Source organism: Bufo bufo, chromosome 4 (assembly GCF_905171765.1).
Source record: "Bufo bufo chromosome 4, aBufBuf1.1, whole genome shotgun sequence".
In the NCBI taxonomy this organism is placed as follows: domain Eukaryota; kingdom Metazoa; phylum Chordata; class Amphibia; order Anura; family Bufonidae; genus Bufo; species Bufo bufo.
In genome coordinates this window covers 56,204,731-56,212,136 of record NC_053392.1, presented here as the reverse complement: position 1 = coordinate 56,212,136, position 7,406 = coordinate 56,204,731, and the positions used below count along the sequence as shown (strand labels likewise).

The 7,406-nt window shown below is 40.9% G+C and overlaps 1 pseudogene; it reads right to left on the bottom strand.

Moving 5' to 3' along the window:
- Nucleotides 1–249: 249 nt before the first annotated feature.
- Nucleotides 250–7,406, bottom strand: part of LOC120997263 — a 51,127-nt pseudogene continuing 43,970 nt past the window's right edge.

Sequence of the window (7,406 nt, the reverse complement as noted above, 5' to 3'; positions counted from 1 at the left end):
ATAGCTGTCAATCAATGACAAGGACCGCCCAATGGACTCAATATCAGGGATTTACGGTAAATGGCTATTTTACAAATTAAGCAGAATCTTCTCCCACAAAACTATATATTAATCTGCTCAGCTCCTCCTGCTCAATGACCTGTTGCTGCAGATAGGACATGTTTGATGTGATAGATTCACTTTAACTCTTTCAGGATTCAGCAAATTTTGACAATTCTGCCATTTGTACTTTTCTCTTGATTTCTCTTCACCATAAGATAAATCATTTAAAGGGTTTGGCCACGTTCTGGTTATTGTTGATCAATGTGTTTGTAGGATGATTAAATGACACTTACTAATATAGTATTTTTTAAAATGATATGCAATTTTCTATATGGCCCCCTTGTTTGCCAAGTTTTTTTGTGTCGTCCACATGGAGGCATTCTCTACAAAATGGCTGCCTGTGGAGGGTCATATGACCAGACAAATCACATCCATCTGATGTTGCCTCCATTCAAATACACTGCACCTGCCATCTGCACTTCACTGTTGGGAATTTAGTGCAGGCATAGTGTTTGAATGGAGAAGACTGAGTAATGTGTCTGGTCACATCGCCCTCCATCAGCAGCCATCTTATGAATTGTAGCTCTAAGTTGACAACACAGAAGATCTACCTAACAATGAGGCATACCTTATGAAATATAGCAATCCCAGCAAAGGCTATATAAGAAAGTGGCCATATAGTCATCTTACAGTATGTACACAATAAACAACAGTAGCCAGAAAGTGGACAACCGCTTTAATATTTTTGCAGTTTGCCCATTCTCAGACGCAGCAATACCGATAATGCTATTTTTTTATTTTTTATATATTAAATTTTTTTAAATACATGAGCAAATAATAATCACTTCTGGGCAGCATATTGTGCTGTGTGAACAGCGATCTGCTGCTCAGGAATATGAAGCTGTATGAAGACAAGCGATGGCTTGCATGTAAATGCAGCTCTTCACCTACATACATTGACCGGCAGGCAGTTATCAAGAAGAAAGGTCCCGTTCCAATAATTGCCTGCTCACGTGGGGCATCCAAATGCACTTGAAGATTAATGGTGTGGTAGTTAAAATTAAGAAGAAATCTTGTAGAGTTTGAATAGATTTCTTTGTAATGTAATCACCATTATATTGACCTTGCAAGGTTCCTCTCAAGACACACTGGTTTGCAGGATGTTGGCTTGGAAGAAATTGACTTGAGTTGACTTGGAGGACATTAGCTTCAAAAGTATTATCTCTTCATAACAGACCTCTATAAATTTTCTAGATTCATGCAAGTATAGTGTACTTCAAATACTTCTTGAAAATGATTGTGCCACCAAACTAACCACAAAGTATACAATTATGTTCCTGTTCTTATGGGGACCACATACGTAGGTTATCCCAAGAGGTTATCAATGCATAGACAACAAGGACAATTGGTGGCTAGTAGACGTACATATAAATTCAGGATACAAGTAGGTAAATGGTAGCATCTTATTTATGGTAGTTCCCATTTAGAAGCCTATGTTTCTAAGTTGTTCGAATTTTCAATGTAAGTGATACTCAAAGGTTATACACGGGGTATAGCACATATCTTATGGGGCAGTGGTCCAGCTATAAATCCTATCGCAGGGTTCAGGTCTAGTGCAGCCCCAGGAGGAGACTGAAACATGAAGTTCTGCAGTAGTCTTGTGAAGAACAGGAACAGCTCCATTTTGGCCAAGCTCTCTCCAGCACAACTTCTTTTACCTAAAACAATGAAATATTAGATACTGAAAAAAAATTGGTATTCTTTCAAGGAAAAAAATTGGATACTTCCAACTTCGGCCATGGGTGGGACTAGTGTTACAACATTATGAGTAGGCCAATCCATTCTGAACATTTTTATAAACCCCTAAATTAAAAAATAGAAATAAACTTGGCAAATTCTTCAGAGCCAGGGATGTGCTTCAGAACATAATACAAAAACAAGAATTGCTCCAATAAGTTTGTAATCGTTCAGAGCCAAAAATGCTTTGTTAAACTAACTGGGCCATCAATCTTGTTGTACTGGGGTCATTGTTATAGTGAATTAATTATAATGATAAACATCATTGTCTGATGGAGAAAATTGTCACCTATAATTACCACATACCTTTTTGTGGTATCCCTCAAGTGGTTGTCCAATTTAAATTTTTAGAAAAAGCTTAGAATGATATTCCCCGTTCTCTCCAACCTCTGCTTCCTTGTCCCTCTTGACAAACAAGAAATTAATGCTCAGTTGATCACTGGCTAAGGCGGGCTGCTATATAAGCCAGTGATCGGCTAATCAGTGATTTCCTGTGTTGAGAGGGACAGGAAGCAGAGACCGGGACAGCCCAGAAAGCTCCAGAACAGGAGCATTGGGAAATTGTTAGGTTGATCATGAGGTATTTTACTTTTTTTTATATAATTCTGAGCCTGTTTACACACATTTTAATCTGAGGACAACTCTTTAACTCCAGGTCATTTTCACACTACAGTCACTAGTCCCCATGTAATAACTTGATAATATTGGGTTGATAATATTGGGAGGGGGTAATCACAAGTCATTCTCACCCTTGTAAATTGCAAATTCATGTACTGATAAGATTTTATTGCTCTCAGTTTGGTGTAACTATGGACACATGTTCTCAGCTCTAGTTATTATTCTACTAGAAGACATCTGAGAGGACTACTCACCAGCTGAGAAAGCCATGAATGCTTCTTTCCTTACCAAATTTCCACTGGAATCCAGAAAGTGTGACGGGTAAAACTCATCAGCTTTTGCAAAATGATCCTTGTCGTAGAGTACGGAGGTCAGTAGAGGTATTACGTATGTCCCCTGGAGATTTAAACATTTGCGTAAGTCATATTTAGAGTGGAATTTAACTCATTAGATTCATCACTAAGGCTACATGCACACAACCATTCCGTCTTTTGCTGTCCGCAAGCCGCTGATCCACAAAAAACGGAAGCCGCCCATGTGCCTTCCGCAATTTGCGGAACGGAACGGGCAGCCCATTGTAGAAATGCCTATTCTTGTCTGCAAAACGGACAAGAATAAGACATGCTATATATTTTTTTTTGCGGGGCCTCGAAATGGAGCAACGGATGCGGGCAGCACACAGAGTGCTGTCCGCACCTTTTGCAGCCCCATTGAAGTAAATGGGTCCGCACTCGAGCTGCAAAAACTGCGACTCGGATGTGGACCCGAAAAACAGTCGTGTGCATGAGGCCTAAGACTGTTCTCAACAGGGCAGTATTTACAACAAGACACATGAGACATTGTGCCTAGGGTGTCTGGAAGGAGGATGGCGGCAGTACTTCACAGAGAAAACTAATGATTTTCTTCTTATCGCTAACATTTGTTGATTGTAGCTACAAGTTACAAGAGATTTAACCGTCACACTGTTTAGTTATAGCTAATGTAACAGTAATCTTTTCAAGAAGGCAATGTTTAAATCCCCTAACTTGCTCAGGCCTGTTAACATGGATGAACTTTTATACAGACCACTCACAGATGATGAAGGAAGAGACCGGCACTCCTTGATACTGCAATTATATCGGGTTTATTAGCCACTCATAGAAGAGGCGAATAAACCCTATATAATTGCAGTACCAATGAGTGCCGGTCTCTTCCTTCATTTAAGCATTCGGAGTGACGTCTGCTAACCGTGCACCCATACCTTCACGCAGTGCCGCCCGACTATTCGTAACCACTCACAGATGATGTCCGTGTCCTGTCTGTTTGAGGTAAAAGCAGAGCTGGGTAATGCTAGCTAGGATTTTTCCATTCATAGCATGCACCATCCAGTGATGGAGATACCGTTGGATGTGTCCATTAGGTTTATATTGCACTGGCAGCTGAGTAAGCGTACATTTAGATGAGGTGTTTTTAACAACACAGTTAAAATTGCATTTAAAATGAGTTTAAAACTGCATTGTATTTTACTGGGTTTGCTGCAGCTTTGTGTCGTGGTTATTTGCTATGCATTTTTTAGGGTAAAAGTCATAAATGTATTTAATTTGTATAAAATGCACAAAACTACAGCAATCACTGAAAAAAAACAAGTGTGTTTTCAACAGCATTTTTTACCACTTGGTCAATTATGTAACTACTGTATACCTACAAGTCAATAGGCAGCTTTAGCCAAACTAGTAGGGGGTGTGAGCACTAAATGTGCCTAGGTCAACATAAGCTTGCAAGAGAAGAAAATCCAGCACAGAAAAATGGAAATTCCAGTAGTCTTTATTCCAGCGTAGAAACAACAATACAAAGCAGTGTCACTTCAACTCCCGACACCTCCCATCAGATCGACATGTTTCGAACCAAGAAGCGGTTCTTAATCATGAACAATAGGTCAACATAAGCTCATAATACAGCCATGGTTCTCAATGCCCCTGGGAATCTGTGCTGGAGTATACTGTACATTGCACACATCATTTTTCTTCCTATCAGAGCAATGAAAACTGTGAGAGAACCCATGGATCCCTATTTCAAGTCAGTAGGGTCTATTGGTCACCAGTGGTAGCCATCATGCAACAAATCCAGCTATGCACTGTAATTTCTGTTATAAATGGAAACCATGAAGCAAGTGTGAATAATTGAACAAGGGTCGGATTCCACAGGGCATCCGTTACACGGCCAGATCCCCACCTGCCCTGGGTTTTGACTTGCGAACAGCATCCTTATCGCAGTTGCCTTGGGGACATCCAGCCCAACTGCTGTGGACTGCTGTACCTGGTAGATCTCCTGCAAAATGTGAGCTTTAGGGCTCATGCACACGAACATATTAATTTTTTTTTGCGGACCGTATTCAGAACCATTCATTTCAATGGGTCCGCCAAAAAAAAAAACTGTATTTATTTTGTGTGCATTATATTTCCGTATGTCTGTTCCTCAAAAAAAATAGAACATGTCCTATTATTGTCCATATTACGGACAAGGATAGGACTGTTTTATTAGGGGCCAGCTGTTCCATTCAGCAAAATATGGAATGCACACTGATGTCATCCAAATTTTTTGCGGACCGTAAAATACATATGGTCGTGTGCATGAGCCGTTATGTAGTTTAAGAAACACCATGTTTTACCAATAAACAGCTTTTTGCTTGAGTAGCATTTGTCATTACAGTGGCTGCTACAGCAGAAGTGTAATATTACACCAGACCACTCATGGCTATTAATGTAATATATGGGCATCATGGTGATTCAGTGGTTAGCAGTGGTGCACTACAGCACTGTGCTCCTAAGTTCGAATCTGATTGAGGACAACATCTGGATGGAGTTTGTGTGTTCTCCCTGTTTATTTTTTTTTCTGGGGGGGGGTCCTTTCAGACTCCAAAAACATTGTGAGCCCCATTAGGTACAGTAAGTGATAATAATGTCTGTAGATTGGTATATTAGTAAAATAAATAAAATAAACTATGGATGGCTTGAGCATGATAGAGTAGAGTCAAAGAACATATACACTCACCTAAAGAATTATTAGGAACACCATACTAATACGGTGTTGGACCCCCTTTTGCCTTCAGAACTGCCTTAATTCTACGTGGCATTGATTCAACAAGGTGCTGATAGCATTCTTTAGAAATGTTGGCCCATATTGATAGGATAGCATCTTGCAGTTTATGGCGATTTGAGGGATGCACATCCAGGGCACGAAGCTCCCGTTCCACCACGTCCCAAAGATGCTCTATTGGGTTGAGATCTGGTGACTGTGGGGGCCATTTTAGTACAGTGAACTCATTGTCATGTTCAAGAAACCAATTTGAAATGATTTGAGCTTTGTGACATGGTGCATTATCCTGCTGGAAGTAGCCATCAGAGGATGGGTACATGGTGGTCATGAAGGGATGGACATGGTCAGAAACAATGCTCAGGTAGCCCGTGGCATTTAAACGATGCCCAATTGGCACTAAGGGTCCTAAAGTGTGCCCAGAAAACATCCCCCACACCATTACACCACCACCAGCAGCCTGCACAGTGGTAACAAGGCATGATGGATACATGTTCTCATTCTGTTTACGCCAAATTCGGACTCTACCATTTGAATGTCTCAACAGAAATCGAGACTCATCAGACCGGGCAACATTTTTCCAGTCTTCAACAGTCCAATTTTGGTGAGCTCGTGCAAATTGTAGCCTCTTTTTCCTATTTGTAGTGGAGATGAGTGGTACCCGGTGGGGTCTTCTGCTGTTGTAGTCCATCCGCCTCAAGGTTGTGCGTGTTGTGGCTTCACAAATGCTTTGCTCCATACCTCGGTTGTAACGAGTGGTTATTTCAGTCAATGTTGCTCTTCTATCAGCTTGAATCAGTCGGCCCATTCTCCTCTGACCTCTAGCATCCACAAGGCATTTTTGCCCACAGGACTGCCGCATACTGGATGTTTTTCCCTTTTCACACCATTCTTTGTAAACCCTAGAAATGGTTGTGCGTGAAAATCCCAGTAACTGAGCAGATTGTGAAATACTCAGACCGGCCAGTCTGGCACCAACAACCATGCCACGCTCAAAATTGCTTAAATCACCTTTCTTTCCCATTCTGACATTCAGTTTGGAGTTCAGGAGATTGTCTTGACCAGGACCACCCCCCTAAATGCATTGAAGCAACTGCCATGTGATTGGTTGACTAGATAATTGCATTAATGAGAAATAGAACAGGTGTTCCTAATAATTCTTTAGGTGAGTGTATATTGCTAGGCCCATTATTTTAAGGGGCTTTACAGCCAGATAAAAGTTATAAATGAAGCCTCAGAACGCTTTACCAAATAACTTCACCAGTCCCCTGCCACTTCTGTTCCAACATTTCCTCGGAGGTCAAAACACAAAAATGTGATCACTCAGCCAATCATTGACGGCAGTGGTAATCTGCTATGCCAATGATTAGATGCAGTGTCAAATTTATATGTCAAGGAACCAGGGAGTAGAGACCAGCAGAGAACCTAGGAAGTGTTGGTACAGCAGAAGCAAAAGATCAGTGTAGTGTAGACATCAGCAAATTGTTTCTACTGAATTGAAATTTGGCCCAATTTTTATTTATTTTTTTGATTCAGGAGAGAGACAGGCAGATAGGCAGAGAGACATCTGTTCTCCCTTATAGAGTGTGCCTAGTAGGCATGGGAAGTCTTATAGGCCAGCCAGTGCTCTTCTGGGACATGTACATTAGATTTTTTTCCGAAAGGAGCTATCCTAGTCACTGCTCAACCTTTTACAGTAAATGGCCTTGAAGTTGGATAACAGCTAAGCCAGCATTTCATGCCCAAACAACGTTTTTGGGGTAATTCTGCTCTGAATTGATGGGTATCAAAGAACTGGCTTATCTAGGTGAGAGGTATTGGTTAGGATTCAAGGTACAATTTCTCCTTATGAAGTCTAGAAGGCGTGAGGATTCTTG